The sequence below is a fragment of the Elephas maximus genome, chromosome 1 (genome assembly GCF_024166365.1).
Source record: "Elephas maximus indicus isolate mEleMax1 chromosome 1, mEleMax1 primary haplotype, whole genome shotgun sequence".
In the NCBI taxonomy this organism is placed as follows: domain Eukaryota; kingdom Metazoa; phylum Chordata; class Mammalia; order Proboscidea; family Elephantidae; genus Elephas; species Elephas maximus.
In genome coordinates this window covers 81,167,456-81,191,744 of record NC_064819.1, presented here as the reverse complement: position 1 = coordinate 81,191,744, position 24,289 = coordinate 81,167,456, and the positions used below count along the sequence as shown (strand labels likewise).

Here is a 24,289-nt window from a genome sequence, read left to right as displayed (position 1 = left end):
TGATAATCACTGATGTTTGGAATTCAAAAGTTGGAAACAAAGAAAAAGGATCAGTAGTTGGAAAATATGGCCTGGGTGACAGAAACAACACCAGAGATGGCATGATAGAATTTTGCAAGATCAACAAATTCTACATTGCAAATACCTTTTTTCTCAACAACATAAATAGCTACTACACACGTGAACCTTGCTGGTTGGAATGCACGGGAATTAAATAGGCTACACTTGTGGAGACAATGGAAAAGTTCAATATCATCAGTCAGCACAAGGCCAGATTACAATTACTTACATGCAAGATGAAACTGAAGTTGAAGAAAATTAAAATAATTCACAAGGCCAAAATATGACCTTGAGTATATCCCATCTGAATTTAGAGACCATCTCAAGTATAGATTTGACCCATTGAACACTCATGATGGAAGAAGACCAGACAAACTGGGACGGCATCAAGTACATCATACACGAAAAAAGCAAAAAGACATCAAAAAGACAGGAAGAAAGAAAAAACCAAAATGGATGTCAGAAGAGGCTCTGAAACTTGCTCTTGAAAGTCGAGTAGCTAAAGCAATTAAAGAAATGATGAAGAAAAGAGCTGAACAGAAGATTTCAAAGGGTGGCTTAAGGAGACAAAGGAAAGTATTATAATCTGCAAAGATCTGAAGTTAGAAGATGTAAAGAGAAGAACATGCTTCGCATTTCTTAAGCTGAAAGAACTAAAGAAAAAAATTCAAGCCTCGAGTTGCAATATTGAAGGATTCTATGAGCAAAATAATGAATGACACAAGAAGCATGAAAACAAGATGGAAGGAATACATAGAGTCACTGTACCAAATAGAATTGGTCAATGTTCAACCATTTTAGGAGGTAGCATATGATGAAGAACTGATGGTATTGAAGGAAGAAGGTCAAGCTATACTGAAGGCATTGCCAAAAACCAATGTTCCAGAAATTGAGGGTATACAAATTGAGATGTTTCAACAAATGGATGCAAAGATGGAAGCACTTACTCATCTATGCCAAGAAATTTGGAAGACAGTTTGCTGGCCAACTGATTGGAAGAGATCCACATTTGTGCCCATTCCAAAGAAAGGTTATTCAACAGAATGTAGAAATTATCAAGCAATATCATTAATATCATATGCAAGTAATATTTTGATGAAAATAATTTAAAAATTGTTGCAGCAGTACATCAACCTGGAACTTCCAGAAATTCATGAAATAAAAGATAGTTTTGCTGATGTCAGCTGGATCTTGGCTGAAAGCAGAGGATACCAGAAAGATGTTTACCTGTGTTTTATTGACTATGTGAAGGTATTCGACTTTGTGGATCATAACACATTTTGGATAACATTGTGAAGAATGGGAATTTTGGAACACTTAATTGTGTACATGAGGAACCTGTACATAGGTCAAGAGGTAGTTCTTTGAACAGAACAAGGGGATACTTCGTGGTTTAAAATCAGGAAAGGGGTGAATAAAGGTTGTATTCTTTCACAATATTTGTTCAATCTGTATGCTTGGGAAATAACCCAAGAAGCCGAACAATAAGGAGTCTGGACTGGAGGAAGACTCATTAGCCACCTTCGATATGCAGATGGCACAACCTTGCTTGCTGAAAGTGAAGATGATTTGAAGCATTTTCTGATTAAAACTGTACCCTACACTATGGATTACACCTCAACTCAAAGAAAACAAAAATCTTCACAATTGGACCAATAAGCAACATCATGATAAATGGAGAAAATATTGGAGTTGTTAATGATTTCGTTTTACCTGGATCCACAATCAATACCAGTGGAAGCAGCAATCAAGAAATCAAAGGATGTATTGTCTTAAAATCTGCGGCAAAGTGTTATAAAGCTAAACTGTCACTTTGAGGACTAAGATGAGCCTGACCAAGCCATGGTATTTTCAGTCACCTCATAGGCATTAGAAAGCTGGACAATAAATAAGATTGAAAATATCTTTGAATTATGATGTTAGCGAAGAATAGTGAATATACATACCATGGACTGCCAGAAGAACGAACAAATCTGTCTCGAAAGAACTACAAACAGAATGATCCTTAGAATTGATGATGCTGAGAGTTCATCTCACTTACTTTGGACATGTTATTGGGAGGGACCAGTCTCTGGAGAAGGACATCATGCTTGGAAAAGTAGAGGGCCAATGAAAAAGAGGAAGACGCTCAACAAGGTGGATTGACACAGCGGCTGCAACAATAGGCTCAAACATAGCAATGATTGTGAGGATGGTGCAGGACCAGGCAGCATTTCATTCTCTTATATGTGGGGAGCTATGAGTTGGAACCAGCTCCAGGGTATCTAGCAACAACAACTACTTGCAATGTTATTGAAGAGAAAGGAGGACAGAAACGAGGAGAAAAAAAGATGATGACAACCATGGACAGAAAATATAGCACTCTTTTCTGACTTCCCTCTCCCTCCTTGCTATTATTCTCCATTTTCTTCTACACAAACTTTATTACAACATTTAGCTTTTGGATCAGGCATTTCCACTTCAAGTTCTGTCATCAAGGTGGACACTACATAGCAGAATCATGCCACTTACTTTCATTTTAGAGTCTATTATTCATTATTGAATATACCAGGGACAAGCAGATCTGTTTTGGAAGAAGTGCAGCCAGAATGTTCCTTAGAAGGGAGGGCGGGGAGGCTTCTCTCACATACTTTGGACATGTTATGAGGAGGAACCAGTCCCTGGAGAAGGATATCGTGCTCGGTAAAGTGAAGGGTCAGCGGAAAAGAGGAAGACCCTCAAACACAGAATTGAACATTGACACAGTGGCTGCAACAACGGGCTCAAATATAGCAATGATTGTGAGGATGGTGCAGGTCCTGGCAGTGTTTCTTTCTGTTATACATAGGTTGCTATGAGTTGGAACTGACTGAAGGACACCTAACAAGAACAACAACAAAGCATGTGTTTGCTGCTGAGTAGTTTTAGCAACCTGTTTCCCATCTGTAGAATGTCAGGAGCGTGAGACAGGATTTATTGAGGGAGTGGTCTTCAGAAAGGGAAAGAGAAAGTAGTCAAGGAATAATATGTTCTCAGGTGAAGTCTAGATTTGGCCTGACCCTTGTGACCGGGGGATGCTGAAGTGTAAATCACAGAGCACAGTTGTCCTTGAGTCAAGGGGGTTCGACCTTTGCACATTCCACCCCCTCCCATCATTGGCTGCAGCTGAGAGTGGAGTGGTGGCATAATCTACTAGGTGTCTCCAAACCAAGGGCAATTCACTGGCGAAGGTTACAGGGATAAACCATGGGGGGTTGGGTGCAGTGGCTGTAAAAAAAAAAAAAAAAAAAAGTGGGAAAATTAAAGAATTTGGTAGGGGTACTAAGATCATGTACTAACGTAAAACAATTAGATGAGTGGAAGATATGCTAGGTTTGTAATTTTATGGCTGAAATGTGAATGCCCCACATGTCATCTCTTAATTTAGGACAAAGAACAGATTTTATTTACTTGCTAGTATAAATCACTTATTTTATGTTAGTGCTTGGAACTTTTATCTGTAGATTTTGTATACTACTCTGGGCTGTTGAAAGGATTAACAAATTAGTCAGTAAGGGTAATAAGAATAGTAATAAAAACATGGGCCCTAGGTGGCGCAAATTGTCTGGGCTTGACTGCTAACCTAAAGGTTGGCAGTTCCAATCCACCCAGTGGTACCTCTGAAGACAGGCCTGGCGATCTGCTTTCATAAAGATTACAGCCAAGAAAACCCTATGGAGCAGTTCTGCTGTGTAACACATGGGGTCGCCATGAGTTGAGATCAACTCTATGGCAACTAGCAACAACAATAATGATTAAAAACAGCAACGATAGTGAAATGTAATGATTGTTTACTTACGTGCCAGGTATCTTTCTAAAGTATTTTATGTATAATTACACATCAAGTCCTCCCATCAACTCTATTAGACAGGCTTGTTACTATTCCCATTTTACATATGTGGAAACTGAGGCCCCCTGAGTTAAAGCAATTTTCAAAATTCCCTTAGCAATTAAGAGGAACAGCTGAGGGTTGAATAGAGGTGGTATGACCTAGTTCAACAGGGTTCCATTCAAAATGAACAGAGGTGAGGTCTGGACATAGTTGGGGGACAATTTTCTAATTATAGGCAGCCCTTGGGCTGCAAACATCCTACTTACTTATGACCCATAGTTATTAACAAACCCTGTAAAACCTATTACATAAAAATTCAAGGTACATACGACAGTTTGTAAAAAACAAACAGTACTACATTTCAACATGTATCAAAACATTATTACTATATGCTTATGTTAAAGATATTTTGGTGTATATGGAAGTGTTTCTTTAACGTTTCTCACGCATAGAAAGGTACACTATATGCTGAGACAAACTAACTGATGTTACATATGAACCATACCTAACTGTTCTGATTTATGTACTAACGAGACTTATAGACAGATTTAGGAATAGAACTCATTCCAAATCTGGGGACTGCTTGTACCTTAAAAAAATGTGTCCTTTGATTTCTTGACTGCTGCTACCATGGGTGTTGATTATGGATCCAATTAAAATGAAATCCTTGAGAATGTCAATCTTTTCTCTGTTTATCATGGTGTTGCTCATTCGTCCAGTTGTAAAGATTTATGTTGAGACATAATCCATATTGAAGATTTAGGTCTTTGATATGCGTTATTAAGTGCTTCAAGTCCTCTTCTCTTTCAGCAAGCAAGGTTGTGTCATCTGCATATCACAGACTGTTAATGAGTTAATTCTGTTAACCCTGGTGCCACGTTCTTCTTCATATAGCTCAGGTTCTTGGATTATTTTCTTGGCATACAGATTGAATAAGTATGGTGAGAGATACAACCCTGACACACACCTTTCCTGGCTTTAAACCAGGCAGTATGCCTTTGTTCTGTTTGAATGACTGCCTCTTGGTCTATGTACGGGTTCCTCATGAGCACAAATAAGTATTTTGGGATTCCCATTCTTCGCAATGTTATCTATAATTTGTTATAATCCTATCCTATTTTTATAGGGTAGCTATAGTTGGAATCAACTTGACAACAATGGGTTTGGTTTTGAGGTCTTCCATGAAGTGCTAAGAGACATTTGCATATTTTATTTCAAATTTTAAAAAAGGAACTGTAATTCAGTGGGGAAACCTAGGAATTGATGGAGTAAGAAATTCCCATACGCTGTTACGATTCATTTCTGCTCTGATATTACATATCGTGTGTGTGTGTTGGGGGGAGGGATTTTTTAATCATAAGAAATGTCAAAAAGTCCTGTAGAAAAAGAATCACTACCCTATGCGAGGAGAGTTTTGGGTTGCACAAACGGTTCTTGCTAAGTAATGGTTGTCGACTCGAACTTACCCAGCCAGGCCATAGAAGAAAAGGCCTGGCAATCTGTTTGCTTTCACATTGTTCGTTGCTGTCGAGGAGATTCCGACTCAAGGTGGCCCCTTACGCTGGCCGTAATCTTAACGGAGCAAATGTCTGGCACTTTTTTTCAGCTGGAACCAGCGGTCTAGGTCAGCAGTGAAGAGCAGCAAACAAAATTCACTACTGTGGAGTCAAATCGGACTCGTAGCTGTAATCTTTACAGAAGAATTAAGTTGCCGAATCCTTCTCCCGCAGAGCTGGTGGTGGGTTCGAACATTTGACCTTTTGGTTAGCAACTTAGCTTAACCACCTTGCCACCAGGTTTCCTCCCTAAAGATTCCGAAAGCAAAAACAAAGCCATTACCGTGGAAATCAAAACCAAAAACCAAACCCAGTGCTATTGAGTCATTTCCGACTCAAGGCGACCCTACAGGACAGAGTAGAACTGTCCCACAGAGTTCCCAAGGACCATCTGGTGAATTTGAACTGCTGACTCTTTGGTTAGCACCTGTAGCACTTAACCAATACGCCGCCAGGGTTTCCATTACCCTGGAGTAGATTCCAATTCATAATGACCCTACTTAAAAAAAAAAAAAAAAAAAAAAACTTGCTGCGGTCTTGTCGCTTCTGATTCATAGGGACCCTATTCGGCAGAATAAAAAACTACCTCCTACAGTTTCCAGGGAGCCCCCGATGGATTCGAAGCGCCAAACTTTGGTTAGCAGCCGTAGTTCTTAACCACTACGCCACCAGGGTTTGTATGTGCACGTTTATTTGGGCCTAAATTTTACACAAAATGGATCAGAATTGCTACACCCATAAAATAAAAAGAAAAAAAATTGAACTATTTAAAAAAAACACACAACTCTGCTAACCACAATTTAATATTTGTTTGCCATTCTTTTTGTTTTACAATGAGGACGAAGAGCTGTGTAAAACATTTGCTTGTTATTCTTTTGAAAATAACTTAGATTTATTTGTTTCAGCAATTTTACAGTATTTTCACACACACTTGAGTTAGTTTTATTTATTTATTGGCCTCTGTAAAACATTAATATTTTTCCAAGAGTCAAAAGAATACAGAACGTTGTATTCAGACAAATTTCAAGAGAGTGCGCTATCCCGGGATTAACCCTGTTGATGGATTGGAGGCTGATTCCGGGCAATCTGGTGGAAGACCACCCAACGAAGAACAATACCTTTCTTTCTAGCACTAAGGTATCCTTCTCTTGGTGTATCCGTGTCCGAAAGAGTGCAGTGTAGGGATTTTGAAACAGCAGAATTGAACATTAAATGATTTTATCTTGATGGGTTAGTTCGCAAATACTCAGAGGTCAGTCATGAAGTTCCTTGTGGAGCTGTCGCCCGGGGGTATAGCTCAGTGGTAGAGCATGTGCTTAGCATGCACGAGGCCCTGGGTTCAATACCCAGTACCTCTACTTTACCTTCTTCACAAAGCACACCCATAGATCCTCTTACTCTCACGCACTCACTTCTTTCTTCAGTTGAGTTGTTGTGGCCTTCATGTTTCTAACTGACCTGTGGGGGTAATGGTGTTCACTTACGGTTATTTGTTGTCATTTCTATTATCCATAATTCTCTCCAAGCACAATCAACAATCACTGGTACCTGGGCCACCACCATCATGCTCCAAAGATTAAGCAGTCTTTTTAAGACTTTTTGAGGAAAGTTGACTGTTAAGAGGCTAGAAAATCTGAAAGAAAAAAACCTGCTCTGGTGCTTGGGAAAAATGATTGTTCCTTCTTCGGGAGGGAGAACACAGGATTCTCAAAGAATGTCAGGCAAAGAAGAATTCATTCCTGCCAAAGAGGAGAGCGGTTTCCTTGTTTCCTATAATCCTCTAGTATTTCTAAAACGTTGGGAAGTAGATATTTAACCCAGGTTTGGGCTGAGGAGGCAAAGACTCGCTGCCATGTCTTGTCTACCTCTCATTCGCTGACCTGGATATGGAGCAGATAGAAGCCATCAAAATGTGCAGCAACTTCTTTGTCTACCTGCCCTGAACTCAGTGTCTGGGTGTGATTGGGAGACTCCCACCTTTAAAGAAGCTGCCAAAGAAGAAATGGAGCACAAATCCTAAACACTCATGGGTCAAAAATGGAAAGCACAGACACATTAACCCAAAGAACTCAGGTAAGATCTGCATTGTTTCAGGACAGCTGTCACATCCTTATAGAATGATTCTGCGTTTCCCTATAAATATTTTCAATTGTTGATTCTGAGAATAAAAATAACAACCTTTGTGAATCAATGTGGATTTGATCATACAATCCAGGATATGAACTAAAAGGTTTTTTGTGTGTGTGCGTGTGTGTGTGTGTTTTGACCTAAGCCAGGAGAAAATCTTTTAGAGGGACCTTATAGAAGAAGGCTTAAAGGTGAGGAAAAAGCTATTTCTCTGAAGGAAAGGGAGGATCAGTTATGGTAGAAGACATGAGAAGCCAAGAGCTCTGGAGGCCTTTCATAACGCATCATCCCCTTTTCTCTTCTCTCTGAAAGCTGTAACTATCCACTTTCCACCAGTCTGTCACAGGCCATTCCTAAGCCAATTTTGAGGTCACCTACTCGACTTGCAAGGGCCTCATCTATGTTGCCTCTGCACCAATACTAGGACTGAGGGAAAGGTGGCTCAGTATGTAATTATTAGCAATTGTACAGGATCTCTGGCTTTCTGTGGTCACAGTTCCCCTCTTCAAACTCCTTTAGAGCTAAGAACAGGATGTGAAGAGTAGAGGAGCCAGAGAATTTCTTTAGGAAAAAGTTGGTTTTCACTAGGTGAACCTCAAAGCCGTCAGCCCATTCCCCTTCTACTCTCATCACTGTTCCCACCGCATTCACGGAAATGGGGAAGCCTCTGCTGGTGCAATTGCCTCCTTCATTCCAGAGAGGCTGATTCCGAAAGATGAGCTGTCATCCAGACGGAACATTTCTTTTTTATTTTCCAATCTCTTTTTTATTTCCAGTTGTGCCCTAGGCCTGTTTCCCCACATGTAAAGCAGAGTTACAAATAAATAATATTAATTTTACTTCCCTCTTTAGCTAATGAGACCCCTGGGTGATGCAAATGTTTAAAACTTTGCTCTGATAACTAAAGAGTTGGAAGTTGGAATCCACCCAGAAGCCCTAGGAAGAAAGGCTGAGCCATCTACATCTGCAAAAAATCGGCCACTGGAAACCCTACAGAGCACAATTGTACTCTGAGACACACGAGGTCACCGTTTGTCTGAATGAACTTGAAAGCAACTGCCTTTTTTTTGGTTGTTTAGCTAGTAACAGCAAAATAGAAATGCATAAAGCAGGCTTGATTAAGGTTAATATCATTTTAAAATAAGAAATTTTAAAAAATATAATAATATTTCCTCAGATTTGTATATTCTCTTCGGTTCTATGTGTCAAGCCAATCTGACTGTATCATAAGCTTCAACACAGTTCTACTGCTTGGCCATTAAGTGGCCAGTACCACATTCCACTCACCCAACCCCTGAAATTATTTCCACTTTATTTAATAGGAGGAGTCCAATATACTGGTACAGTAAAATTGGTATACAGTTTCTAATGCTCACAGACTGGTAAAACAGTTTTGTGAAGGCACCAATCTGCAGACCACAATTTGAACAGCATTAATGAAAAAATAGGATGTACTGGAGGTGAGAAGATATTCAAGGAAATTCTTCTTTCTTCTTTTTGTTAAAATTAAGGCTTAGCTCACAAAGGGTAAAATGCATACAATGTAATTATTCAGCTTGAAGAGTTATTACATATGTATATCTCATATAACCAACATGCAGACCAAGGTAAAGAATTTTTCAGCTTTGAGAAACTGCCTTGTATCTATCCCAGTCAATTCTAATTACCTGAATTCTACCACTGTTTTCCTGTGTATTGAAATACTATAAATGGAATCATACCATATGTGCTCATTTGAGTATAGATTCTTTCACTCATTATCTTTTTTATTAGAGGTATTCATATTGTCTCTAGTAGCAGAAGTTCTTTTTTTATTGTTGTCATATTCCATTGTATTAATACTGCTGTTGTTAGGTGGCTTGGAGTCGTTCCTGACTCACAGCAACCCTAGGTACAACAGAACAAAACACTGCCCCGTCATGCGCCATCCTCACAATCATTGTTATGTTTAAGTCCATTTTTGCAGTCATTGGTTAATCCATCTTGTCAAGGGTCCTTCTCTTTTTCACTGACCCTCTACCTTACCAAGAATGTTGTCCTTCTCCACAGACTGGTCCCTCCTGGTAACATGAGACAAAGTCTCGCCATCCTAGCTTCCAAGGAACTCTCTTGGCTGTACTTCTTCCAAGACAGATTTGTTTGTTCTTCTGGCGTCCATGGTATATTCAATATTCTTCACAAACATCATAATTGGAAGGCATCAATTCTTCTTCAGTTTTCCTTATTTGTTGTCCAACTTTCCCATGCATATGAGGCAATTGAAAATATCATGTTTTGGGTCAGGTGCACCTTAGTCCACAAAATGGCATCTTTATTTTTTAATGCTTTAAAGAGGTCTTTTGCAACAGATTCGTCCAATGCAATACATTGTTTGATTTCTTGACTGTTGCTTCCATAACACTTTTTTCATTGTTTTTGCTGTTGATGTACATATGAAACAATTAAAACTGCTATGAACATTTCTGTGCATGTCTTTGAAGAGCAGCAAGCATGCATTTTTCTTGGGTCTAAATACAGCTGTGGAGTGTCAGGGTTGTCTTAGTAATCTAGTGCTGCTACAACAGAAATACCATAAGTGGATGGCTTTAACAAAAAGAAATTTATTTTCTCACAGTTTACTAGGCTAGAAATCTAAATTTAGGGTGTCACCTACAGGGGGAAGCTTTCTCTCTCTGGCAGCTGTGGAGGAAGGTTCTTCTTATCAATTTTCCCCTGGACTAGGAGCTTCTTGGAGCAGGAACCCTGGATCCAAGGGTGTGCACTGCTCCTGGAGCTGCTTTCTTAGTGGTGTGAGGTCACCTCTTCTCTGCTGGCTTCCCTTTCCTTTTATCTGTTGTAAGATAAAAGCTGGCGCAGGCCACACCCCAGGGAAACTTCTTTTACATTGCATCAGGGATGAGATCTTAGTAAAGGTATTACAATCCCACTCTAATCCCTGTTAACATAAAATTAACCAAAACAAACAAACAAAAACCCTGCGCCTTTGAGTTGATTCTGACTCATAGTGACCCTATAGGGCAGAGTAGAACTGCCCCATAGAGTTTCCAAGGAGCGCCTAGCAGATTCCAACTCCCAACCCTTTGGTTAGCAGCTGTAGCACTTAACCACTACACCACCAGGGTTTCCAATATAAAGTTTCATGTATGATAACATAAAATTACCATCACAAAATGGAAGATAACCACAAAATACTGGAAATCATGGCCTAACCAAGTTGACACATTTTTTGGGGGGACACAATTCAATCCATGACAAGGGTCATATATATATAGTTTTAGGCAGTATTTATAGATAGTGTACCAGTCTGTTGACAGTCTCTTCAGCAATGTATGAAAGTTTCAGTTGTTCCATATCATCAGCAACACCTGATATTTTCAGTCCATTTAATTTAAGCCATTTTGGTGAAGGAGAGTATTATTTCATTGTGTTTTTATTTTGCATTTTCCTTGTAGTTAATGACGTTTCATCGTTGCACCCCACCAGACTTTCTGCAGTAGTGGCTCCAAGGGGCACAGGTCATTTCTGGAAAAAAGGGCAGTAAAAGCTATGTTGATCACACAAGGTATTATTAGAAAATTTACACATTGAGGCTGACACTAAGATTCTTGGGACAGGAAGTGAAGCCCTGGTGAGGCACTGGTTAAGAGTTATGGCGTGCTATGACTGCTAACAAAAAGGTTGGCAGTCCAAATCCACCCGCCACTCCTTGGAAATCCTATGGAGCAGTTCTACTTAGAACCATAGGGTGGCTATGAGTAGCAATTGACTCCCCAGCAGTGTTTTGTTGTTGTTGTTGTTTCTGTTTTTGTTTTTTAGACATACAAAAGCTGACATGAAGATTCTCAGGATGGACAGCAAAGCATAGAATGTCACTCGGGTAGAGGTCCACAGAGGGCAATGTGGGATGTTAACTTATATACTTAGTTCTTCTGTGCAAGGATACTTGCAGGAGGATCAAGAAAAGAAAAAAACATATCTAATCTCTATGTTCTTGGGGTTGTTCTTGCCATGGCAGTTATGTTAATGAGGCAGGACTCAATTTATAAAATTAGGTTGTGTTTTAAGTCTATCTCTTTTGAGATATAAAAGAGAAAAGTAAGCACAAAGACACAGGGACCTCATACCACCATGAAAGGAGAGCCAGGAGAACAGTGCATTCTTTGGAACGGGGTGGGGGGTGGGGGGTGGGGGGGTCAGGGGGGTCCCTGCAATGAGAAGCTTCTCACCCAGGGAAGACTGATGACAAGGAACTTCCCCAGAGCCAACAGAAATAGAAAGCCTTCCCCTGGAGCTGGCACCCTGAATTCTGACTTCTAGCTTCCTAGACTATGAGAGAATAAATTTATTTTTGTTAAACCATTCACTGGTGGTATTTCTGTTATATCCAAAAACTCAGAACTAGATAATTAAGACACCATGATGATACTAATCAAAAGAAAGTTGGAGTTGCTGTATTAATTTCAGACAAGTCAGATTTCAGGGCAAGGAAAATTATCAGAAGAACATTAGGTAACGATTAAGGGGTCAGTTCTCCAAGAAGACAACAATCCTGAATGTGTATGCACCAAATAACAGAGCATCAAAACATACGAGGTAAAACTCATATCTGATACCACTTGTGTTCAAGTTGTATTCTGCAACACATGGGTTGCCATGAGTCAGAGTCAACTCCATGGCAACTGCTGCTGGTAGTGAATCTAAGATATACAATAAATTCTTAAAACACACAGTAAAAAACACAAGCAACCCAATTAAAAAGTGGGTAAAATATTTGAACAGACACCTCAGCAAAGGAGATATACAGATGACATGTGCCATTAGAAAAATACACCAACCAGTTGCCCCATAAGTAGACTTGTGCTTCATAGAGTTTTTAATGAAGTAGATCCCCAGGTCTTTCTTCTGAGGCACCCCTACCCTTTGCCATCGAGTCGATTCCAACTCATAATGACCCTATAGGACAGAGAGTACTCCCATGTAGGGTTTCCGAAGAGTGTCTGGTGGATTTAAACTCCTAGCTGTTGGTCAGCTATTGATGGTTTTAAACCACCAGTCTTTCAGTTAATAGCCAAGCACTTAACTATTTGTAACAGCCAGGAACTCCTATATGCCACTGTTGTTATTAGTTTTTGCTAGGTGCCATTGAGTCAGTTCCTACTCATAGTGACCCTATGTGCAACAGAAAGAAACACTCCCTGGACCTGTGCCACCCTCTTAATCATTGTTACGCCTCAGCCCATAGTTGTAGACACTGTGTCAATGTGTCTTATTGCAAGTCTTCCTCTCTTTCACTGGCCCTCTGCTTTATCAAGCATGATGTCTGTCATGGATTGAATAATGTCCCCCCCAAAATGTGTGCATCAACTTGGTTAGACCATGATTCCCATCACTGTCTGGTTGTCCTTCATTCTGTGATTGTAATTTTACGTTAAGAGGCTTAGGATGGGATTGTAACACCACCCTTACTCAGGTCACCTCCCTGATCCAGTGTAAAGGAAGTTTCCCTGGGATGTGGCCTGCACCACCTTTTATCTCTCAAGAGATAAAAGGAAAGGGAAGCTAGCAGACAGTTGGGGACCTCATACCACCAAGAAAACAGCACCAGGAGCAAAGTGCATCCTGTGCCTGAGAATCTCCTTGACCAGGGAAAGATTGAGGACAAAGACCTTCCTCTAGAGGTGACAGAGAGAGAAAGACTTCCCCTGGAGCTGATGCCCTAAATTTGGACTTCTAGCCTACTAGACTGTGAGAAAATAAATTTTCCTTTGTTAAGAGCATCCACTTGTGGTATTTCTGTTATAGCAGCACGGGATAACTAAGACAGAATTTATCTTTCTCTAGGGACTGGTCACTCCTGATAACATGTCCAAAGTACATGAAATGAAGTCTTGCCATCTTTGCTTCTAAGGAGCTTTCTAGCTGTACTTCTTCTAAGACAGATTTATTCATTCTTCTGGCAGTCAATGGTATCTTCAATATTCTTCACCAACACCATAATTCAAAGGTGTCAATTCTTCTTCATTCTTCCTTATTCATTGTCCAGCTTTAGCATGCATATGAAAAAAAAAATCCTGTGGAGCATGTCTATTCTGGCCTATAGGGCCACTGTGAGTCAGAATCCACTCGACTGCAACAGGTTTAATCTTTATGGAAGCCAACTGCCACATCCTTCTTCCCTAGAGTGGCTGGCAAGTTCCAATCACTGACCTTTTGGTTAGAACCTGGGCACTTACCACTGTGCCACCACAGCTCCTTTCAGGATGTCACCAGGGCCATGTTTTTGCAGAGGTTCTAGGGGAAGACCCCTTTTGTATCCTCCAAGTTTTAGTGGTCCCAGGTATTCTTGGCTTAAGCCTGCAGCATAACTCCATGGCCATTTTCCTCTGTGTCTTTTCTCCTATTTTATAAGGACATCACTCAGAAACGATTAGAGCCCACCCTAATCAAGTATGAGGTTGTGTTAATTAAACTGGTAACATTTTCAAAGACCCTATCTCCAAACAAGATCACATTCACAGATACTGGGGGTTAGAACTTCAATGTATCTTTTTGGGGGACACAAATGAGTCCATAACACAGATGTACGTATATACCATAGATTATTCAATCAGCCTCATTTAATTGACATGTGGGTTATTTTGTCTTTTTCTATTATAAATTTTAAACACATGAGCCACATTAATCTTTAATTTTGTATTTTTACCCAAGTGTTTGGAATTGATTGCTAGCAAAGGGTTTGCTGGATGGGAGGATAGATGTAAATAACATTTTGCTAGCTACAGCTGTGCACATTCTGAATCTGTGCATATCTCATACCAGAAGCTCAATAAATATTTTTTGGAGAGAAAGAACTGGCATAATTTAATGCAAAAACTTACATGAAGAGTTATTTAGGGCATTTCACTTTTCCTTTGGAAGTGGGAATTCCACAGCAACAACTGCTTGGCATTAATAGAATCAATTTAGAGTACAGTAAGCACAGTAGGGAAACCCTGGTGCTGTAGTGGTTAAGAGCCACAGCTGCTAACCAAAATTTAGGTAGAACCCACCAGGTGCTACTTGGAAACCACATGGGACAGTTCTACTCTGTCCTATAGGGTCGCTATGAGTCAGAATCGACTCTATGGCAGTGGATTTGGTATTTTTTGGAAGCATGGTAGAGAATTTAGGGGTAGCTGGGTATAGAGAAATAGAGAGGAAAGCCTGGTGGGTAGGGGTTACGAGCTACGGCTGTAACCAAAGGGTGGTCAGTTCGAATCCACCAGGCGCTTCTCGGAAACCTTATGTGGCAGTTCTACTCTGTAGTATGAGGTCGTTGTGAGTCCGAATTGACTCCATGGCAACGGGTTTGGTTTTTTGGTTTGGGGTTAGAGAGGAGATTGGTTTGCAGTGCAGCGGAAAAAGTTAAGGCCCTACTGGGATTTGAACCCAGGATCTCCTGTTTACAAGACAGGCGCTTTAACCAACTAAGCCATAGAGCCCATAGGGGTGTGTAAGTTAGTACTGGTTCTGTCCTGTCGGATTAGTTGAAATATTCTTGCTACAAAGTCCACACGATCAAATGCAGTTTACAGTGAGAAAACGGGCAAACTCCAAGAAGAGGCTTTGCTTACTCATATGTACTATAGAACTAATAAAGCAGGAAAAGATTCGGGCAGCTGCAGTTACTGGGCCAATAATTCTTCATTTAGTGCAAGGATAAAACTCCGTAATAAGTCGAGGCTGCCAGTCGTTCGAAATGGGGTAAAGTTTTCTAAAACCAACCTTTGCTGTTACTACGCCTCATCTTATGTAACTTAGATTCTTCTCTCGAATTCCCTTAAGTGAGGATCTCTAACAAAGGAACTCCACTGAGAGACTCAGACCACCTGTTTTCACATTACTCGGACTCAAAGCAAGCAGTGGTTTAGAGGGGAGGGAACCGGAGAGAACAATGCCAAGTCGAGCACTGTAATGATTCTAATCATACCACTAGAGGTGTAGAGCCTCTTGGGGGAAAGGCGAGACGAAGTGAGGTCGGCTGGCCACACGGAGTCCCCGAATCCGGGCAGAGTCCTCCTAAGGTGAAGAGCTTTGTGGCTCCAGCGAAATCCCGCTGTGCCCCCTATTCACTCAAGACTGGTTCCTAGCTTGGTAGGTCATCGACTCACAAAGAAAGTAACCTCTTCTCGTCTCTAACCCGGCCCTTGCACCCTGCGGCCACCCCACATTTCCCCCCCCCTCGTCGCATTCCTGCCCTCGGGGTTGCTCAGAGGGCTGGGCCCGCTGGCTGTGAAGCTGAACGCAGCTCTGCCCGGCCGAGAAGGTCCCGCGTGGGACTGTAGAGGGACCGTGGGAATCGGGATGAGGCAGCAGGTATGACACGCTGGGACTGAAATGACTGATGGGATGAGAGAGAGGCTGGGCAGGGGAGGGGAGACCCAGGGACCCCGCCCAGATCGCGTTCGTAAGATGAAAGCAGCCAGGAAGCGTCATCTCAGGGCACCGGGAAGACGCTGAGACATGATTCAAATGCGAAAGAATCCCTGCTCTGAGGTTTAGGAATCAAGGCCTTCAGCACAGTCAGTGAAAGTGGAAGATCTGTTGCACAACAAGGAAACTCTCAGGCACGCACACGTATGCACACAACACACACTCACACACCACCCAGATCGATTTCCAGGTGGGTGGGGCGGGGGCTCCTCTGTTCGCTGGTTGCGGACATAAAGAATAACTTCCCGCTGCCCATCCCTGACCCCCAGACTCAGCTGACGAGAGACTTCGCCTGGTCACTGTCCTGGAGCCGCGTCCTCCCTTGCGTGTGCATGTGCCTGAGTCTGTTTTTAATGATTTTCTCAAGATTTTTTTTTTTCTCTTCTAGAGTTTAATGGATTTTATTCTTTGGCAGTCTTTAGACTTTATGATATTTGGGTGTCGTGAAGAGATAGCAAAGGAGGTAAAGTTAGGTCTCTAGTGTCCCTACTTGATGAATCAAAAACCAAACTCATTGCTGCCGAAAAAGTGTAAAAGTCTCATCCCTGACACTTCCCGCAACATTCCTAGTCCCCCAGTTCCTCCTTGCACAGGCAAACACAATTTCTTGGGTATCTTCTTGTGGATGATACCTGTTGCACTTTTTTTTATGCAAATAAGGGTATTCCAGACACATTCCACTGCATCTTAGTTTTTCACTTCACATATGTTGTAGTGAATTCCAAATCAATACAGAAAGAGCTTCTTGCTCTTTTTCTAAAAAAAAAAAAAAAAAAAACCCTCACCAGTGTTGAGTTAATTACGACCCTACAGAGCAGAGTAGAACTGCCCTGTAGGGTTTCCAAGCATTGGCTGGTGGATTTCAACTGCTGACAATTTTTAGTTTGCAGCCAAACTCTTAACCACTGTCCCACCAGGGATCCCTTCTTTGCTTGGCAGCATAGAATTCCACAGCATGGATATATCATAATATATAACTGGCCATACAAACAGTGCTGCACTAAGTAATACTGCCTATCTGACGTTTCAAATGGTGTGAGTACTTTGCATACATGCAAATGGTGAAGCAGTGTATGTGACCTGCAGTGGTGATTCTGATTGATCTTACCTAATCAACATTCCCACCAGGATGCCGCAATGGTCTGGTTTGTCACACTGTTGCAACCACTCTTTATTATAATGAAATAAGGACAATACAAGTAATAACAAACCCACCGCCTTCTACTCGATTCTGACTCATGGTGAGTCCATGTGTCACAGACTAGAACTGCTCCACAGGATTCTCTTTGTTGTAATCTTCACAAAGGCAGATTGCAAGGCCTTTCTTCCACAGTAATTTTTCCCACATGTTTTAAGTCCTACTCTCAGGCAGTAATCAACCAGACAAGACTAGATTATGTTAAAGAGGATTAGGGTGGGATACAAAACCCTTACTGAGGTCACAGCCCTCATCAGATATAAGGGGGGTTTCCCTGGACTGTGGCCTGCATAATGTTTTATCTTACAAGAGATAAAAGAAGAAAGAAGCCAGCAGAGAGATAGGAACCCCAAACCACCAAGAAAGAAGGCCCAGCAGCACAGCACGCCCTTTAGACCCGAGGTGCTTGAGTTGAGAAGCTCCTAGACTGGGGGAAGATTGGTAACAAAGACCTTCTTCCAGAGCCTGCAGAGAAGGAAGGCCTTCCTGGGAACTGGCACCCTGAATTCGGACTTCTAGCCTCCTAGAATGTGAGAGAATAAATTTCTGTTTCTTAAAGCCAACCACTTGTGGTATTTCTTCTATAGCAGAACTAGATAACTAAGATACGTGGCAACTCAAGTCAGTAGAAATGGGTGAATTATTGGATAAATGATGTTAGGCTATCTGGGTGGCCATCTAGGAAAATAAAAGCTTACTTCAATATATCACCTGTAATACTTAATCAAATTCAAATAGATATAAAATTTGAAAGTAAAAAAATGAAAAATAAAACCAAACATAATTACTGCAAATGCCAGGGCAGAAAGTTTACATAACTTTGGGGGTAGAAAACCAATTTTTTACACGAAACTTAGAAACAATGAAAATTTGATATAATTCACTATATTAAAAAAATTCTACCTGAACACACTTCCATTCTCTTAAAAAAAAAAAAAAAAAAAAAGATGAGACAGAACAACAACCAAAGATACAAACAAAAAATACATAAGCAAAGTGGAAAAAAAAAAAGAACAAACTATGCAGAAAATATTTGTTATTTTCCTAACATGTAATATGCAACAGAGTAGGTTTGAAAAATATGAAATGTGGGAAAAAGTAATAGATTTCTATTGGCTTATCTGTCCCTGGGTGGTGCAGTTTATTGGCTGGGCTGGTAACTGGAAGATTGGAAGTTGGAGTCCACCCATAGGCATCTCAGAAGAAAAGCCTGGTAACTACTTCTGAAGAATCAGCCACCAAAAACCCTAGGGAGCACAGTTCTACTCTGACACACAGGGAGTCTCCGTGAGTCACAGTCGACTCCATGGCAACTGGTTATTGGCTAGTTTATGCAAATAGTATTCCTTGCAGGTAACCCCAGAATATAGTTGCCTGGGTAGGCAGAATCCTGGGCAGGTGGAATGCGGAGGGGAGGTGGTGGAAGGGAAAGATTTTCACTGTATATAAACCCTTATGTTTTTGTAATTTAGAAATATGTGAGTTATGTTTATTTTAATATAAACATTTTTTAATCTATCACTTGGACATGAAAGGCTGTCCTGAGATACAAAGGTTAGACAGAAATGACTGTAGTATAATTTTTCTAACAACACTGTAATTGATCTTAGCCTATTATTACAGAGATAAATACCTTCCTTATATGATCTATAGCCTCTCTTCTGGTATGTAGACTCAGGGAGCTATTCCAACTGAGAAAACAAAGCTGGCAACAATATTGAACCCTCATCCTCACAGAGACTAGAGTCTCAATCCAGAGGCCTTAGACCACTGGGCTACATTACCCCACATGCCCTTAGGTTTTAAATTCTAATGTTTTCAAGGAAACAAGAATGTTTTCCAACACGGTTATTCTTTTCCTAGAACAGTTCCACAATCTAGCTGTCCAAAACACTGATTAATAACAACTAAAATTTATTAGGAACTCATTATATGCCATGCACTCTCCTTACAGTTACTGTCATTCAGTCCTCCTAACTGCCTCAAAAGACAGGTACTTTTACTGTGGTCTCCATTTTCCTGATGGAGAATATGAGGTACAGAGATGATAAGTAACTTGCTGGATGTCACCCAACCTTGATGTTTAAGCCACTAGAGGAAAACTATACTCCGTTGTATATTTATTTACTGAAGGGTAAAATCCTGAAATGATTTTGTCCAAGAAGTCATAGCAACAGCAAACTTGTGTATGAGGTAGCACCAATTCCTTTTGGGGCATAAAAAGACAAGACCAGTTGCCTCCAAGGGGATTCCGAGTCATAAAGCGACCCTATAGCACAGAGTAGAACTGCCCCATAGGGCTTCCAAAGAGTGACTGGTGGGTTTCAGCTACCAATCCTTGGGTTAGCAGCCAAGCTCTCAACCATTGCCCCACTAGGGCTCCCGTGGTGGTGTATAAACAACACCAACAAAAAACCAAACCCGTTGCCATGGACTCAATTGCAACTCCTAAAGACCCTATAGGACAGGGTAGAACTCCCCTACAGAGTTTCCAAGGAGCACCTGTGACTTCGAACCACTGACCTTTTTTAACTATCAGTGGTAGCACTTAACCACTACACTACAAGGGTTTCCATAGCGGTGTATGATATATAAAATCCTAAGTTTTTCTGAAATTTCATTGACACTTGAAATCATTTCAATTGAGATGTTTTCTACTAGGCATTTGGAGATATGTCGTCTTAGCTCAATAGGCAGCATGTCAGTCTCATAATCTAAAGGTTGTGAGTTTGAGCCTCAGAGAGAGCACAGAATATATATATATATAGACTCTTGCACATACACTCTTGAAAAAGAAACATGTTTGTAGGGAAAATTATATCACTGATCATGTTTTTGATGTGATTATAAGTGGGGCTGTATTATCTGTGACTTTTTTTTTTTTTAACACTCTATCAAGGCATACTTCAAGAACTTTATCAATTTCCTTTGGTAGCAAGACAGTTTTTCAATACATTTTCAATACATTCAGTACAATCTAATACCAAATTCTGAATTAGTTGCCTATTGCTAAAGTAGCAAATTACCACAAATGTAATGGCTTAGAAGACATGATTTGTTCTCTTACAGTTCTGGAGGTCAGCAGTCTGAAATGAGTTCTATGGGACTAAACTGATTTCCTTTTCTGACTCTGGCACTCCTGTCTCACTTTCATAATGACCTTGTGATTACATAGGGTCCACCCAGAAAAAAATTCCACTGCAATGTACTTCATGTAATCAAATCTGCAAAGTCCCATGTAACATAATACACTCAGAGATTTTGCATATTAGGACACAGGTGTATTGTGGGGAGGGGGGGCATTATTACACCTATGACAGGCTGTCCTCTTGTCTCCAAAGGCTCATATCTGTTCCACATGCAAAAACATCCACTTCTTCCCATCATCCCCCAAATCTCAACCCATTACAGCATCAACTCAAAGACCAAAATTCTCATCTAAATCTCATCAGCTTAAAGTTTCTTATCATCTAAGACCTCTAAATTAGGTATGGGTGAGGTTCTGGGTATAATCCATCCTGAGATACAATTCTCCTCTATCTGTGAATCTGTGAAATTTAAAAACAAGTTCTCTGCTGCCCAAAATACAATGGTGGGACAGGCATAGGTTAACCATTATAGACTCCAATTGAAGGGATGAAATTGAAATGAATAAAAGGAGTTACTGGTCCCAAGAAATGTCTAAATCTAGCTAGCCAAACAACATTAGGTTTCGAGGTCTGGAATTAATGCTCTGTGGTTTCTGGCTCTGCCTCTGGCTAGTGGCTCTGCAGTAGGAGTCACCTCTCCAATTCATCCTTCCATTTCAAGAAGGGTAGCATGTGCTTTTACCAACTTCTGCAGTCTGAAGTTGGTCTAACATGCAATCCAGATGCATTGATAATTAATGGAGATTGGAATGCAAAATTTGGAAACAAAGAAGGATCAGTAGTTGGAACATATAGCCTTGGTGATAGAAACAACTTCAGAGATCACATAATATAGAATTTTGCAACATCAACAATTTATTCATTGCAAATATCTTTTTCAACGATATAAACCATTACTATACACATGGATTTCTTCAAATAGAACACACAGGAATTTAACCAACTGCATAAGTGTGAAGAGACAATGGAAGTGCTCAATATTGAAAATCAGAACTAGGTCAGGGGCCGACTGCAGAAGAGTCCATCAATTACTCATATTTAAGTTCGAGTTGAAGGTGAAGAAAATTAAAACAAGTCCATGAGAGCCAAAGTATGACCTTGAGTATATCCCATCTGAATTTAGAGGCCATCTCAAGAATGAGTTTGATGCATTGAACACTAATGACCAAAGAAGACCAGACAAGTTGTGGAATGACATCAAGGATATCATACATGAAGAAAGCACCAGACCCAAAGCAAGAGGTCATTAAAAAGACAGGAAAGAAAAACCAAAACGGATGTAAGAAGAGACTCTGAAATTTGCTCTTGAACATAGAGTAGCTAAAGGGAAATGGAAGAAATAATGAAGTAAATGCGCTGGGCAGAAGACTTGAAAGAGTGGCTCCAGAAGACAAAGTATTATAATAAAGTATTTCTAACTCCAGACTTGGAGTGAGGAAATGAAAAGGGAAGAACATTTTTGGCATTTATCAAGCTCAAAGAACTGAAGAAAAAAATTAAAGCCTTGAGTTGCAATATTGAAGGATTACATGGGCAAAGAAAACCCTCATGGCATAGTGGTTAAGAGCTAGGGCTGCTAACCAAAAGGTCAGCAGTTTGAATCCACCAGGTGCTCCTTGGAAACTCTATGGGGCAGTTCTACTCTATCGTATAGAGTCACTATGAGTTGAAATCGACTCAATGGCAGTGGATTTTTTTTTATTAATATACGGAAAATATTGAATGATGCAGGAAGCATCAAAAGAAGATGGAAGGTATACACAGAGTCACTGTACCAAAAAGAATTGGTTGATGTTCAACACTTTCAAGAGGTAGCGTGAGATCAAGAACCTATGACATTTAAGGAAGAAGTCCAAGCTGCACTGAAGGCAAAACCAAAAAAACCAAACCCATTGCCATCGAGTCAATTCTGACTCATAGTGACCCTGTGGAACAGAGTAGAACTGTCCTATAGGGTTTCCAAGAAGCGGGTGGTGGATTCAAGCTGTGGGCCTTTTGCTTAACAGCTAATCTCTTACTAAAGGCATTGGTGAAAAACAAAGCTGCAGGAATTGTTGGAATACCAATGGAGATGTTTAAACAAATTGTTGCAATGCTGGAAGTTCACTCACCTATGCCAAGAAATTTGAAAGACAGCTACTTGACCAACCAATTTGAATTATTTGTGCCCATTCCAAAGGAAGGTGATTCAAGGGGATGCAGAAATTATCAAACAATATCATTAATATCACATGCAAATAAAATTTTACAAAGATAATTAAAAAATGGTTCACAGTAGTACATCGACAGGAAGATGCCAGAAATTCAAGCCAGATTGAAAACAAGACATGTGATGAAGGATATCATTGCTGATGCAAGGTGGATCTTGGCTGAAATCAGAGAATACCGGAAGATGTTTACCTGTGTTTAATTGACTATGCAAAGGCATTAGATTGTGTGGTTCATAACAAATTATGGATAACATTGTGAAGAATGAGGATTCCAAAACACTTGAATGTGCTTGTGTGGAACCTGTACATAGATCAAGAGGCATTTGTTCCAACAGAAGGGAATACTGTGTGCTTTAAAATCAGGAAAAGTTTGTATGAGGATTGTGTCCTTACACCATACTCATGCAATCTGTATACTGGGCAAATAATCTGAGAAGCTGGACTATATGAAGAACACAGCATCAGGTCTGAAGGAAGACTCATTAAGAACCTGCAGTATGCAAATGACACAACTTTGCTGAAGGTGAAGAGGACTTGAAGCACTTACTGATGAAGATCAAAGACTATAACCTTCACTATGGATTACAGCTCCATACAAACAAAACAAAAATCCTCACAACTGGATCAATAAGCAACATCATGATCAATGGAGAAAATATTGAAATTGTTAAGGATTTCATTTGTCTTGAATCCCCAGGCAACACCCATGGAAGCAGCAGTCAAGAAATCAAAGACAATTGCTTTGGGTAAATCTGCTGCAAAGGACCTCTTTAAAGTATTTAAAAGCAAAGATGTCACCTTGAAAAGTAAGGTATGCCTGACCCAAGCCGTGGTGTCTCCAGTCCTACTGATGCTTAATCTCAAGGCTGCTGGACCATCCTGCTTCTATGCGCAACACAGCTCTTACAATATCCATGGAAACTGGGAAATCCCTGCTACTGCAATTTCCTCATTTATTCTAGAGAGGCCAATTCTGAAAGATGAGGTGTCATCCAAACAGAGCATTTCTTTTTTATTTTCTGTTCTTTATTTTCAGTCATACCCGAGGCCTGTTTTCAGATCACAACTCTCTGGCACATACACTAGTTGTTTTGGGGCTTCTCTAACCCATTTACCCTTGTTTCCCACATTTAAATTAGAGTTACAAATAAGTAATGTTAATTTTGCTTCCCTCTTTAGCTAGTAGAGTCCTTGGGTGGTGCAAACTGCTAACACGTTGGTCTGATAACTAAAGGATTGGAGGTTAAGGTCCACCCAGAAGCCTAGGGAAAAAAGGATGGGCCATCTACATTTGAAAAAAAAAATCAGCCATTGTAAGCCCTACAGAGCATAATTGTACTCTGACACACATGAGGTCACGGTTTGTCAGAATCAGCTCGAAAGTAACTTTTTTTTTTTTTAAATAGTACCAGATGATGGTAAAATATAACTACAGAAAGCAGACTTGACTAAGATTAATTTTTTTTTGAAATAACAAATTATAAAAACAAACAATAATGTTTCCTCAGATTTATAGATTCTCTTGGGTTCTAGGTATCAAACCAATCTTGCTATATCCTTAGCTACAGCACAGTTCCATTGTTTGACTATTAAGTGGCCAGCACCACATTCCACTCACCTATCCCCTGAAAAAGTTTTTACTTTATTTAATAAAAGCAGTCCAATAT

At 40.3% G+C, this 24,289-nt stretch overlaps 2 non-coding genes across 2 annotated transcripts; one reads left to right on the top strand and one right to left on the bottom strand.

Moving 5' to 3' along the window:
- Positions 1–6,752: 6,752 nt before the first annotated feature.
- TRNAA-AGC (transfer RNA alanine (anticodon AGC)) lies at positions 6,753–6,824 on the top strand. Its single transcript has one exon. It is a non-coding gene; the product is annotated as a tRNA-Ala (tRNA).
- Positions 6,825–15,000: 8,176 nt separating this feature from the next.
- TRNAT-UGU (transfer RNA threonine (anticodon UGU)) lies at positions 15,001–15,074 on the bottom strand. The gene has a single exon. It is a non-coding gene; the product is annotated as a tRNA-Thr (tRNA).
- Between the last annotated feature and the right edge of the window lie 9,215 nt (positions 15,075–24,289).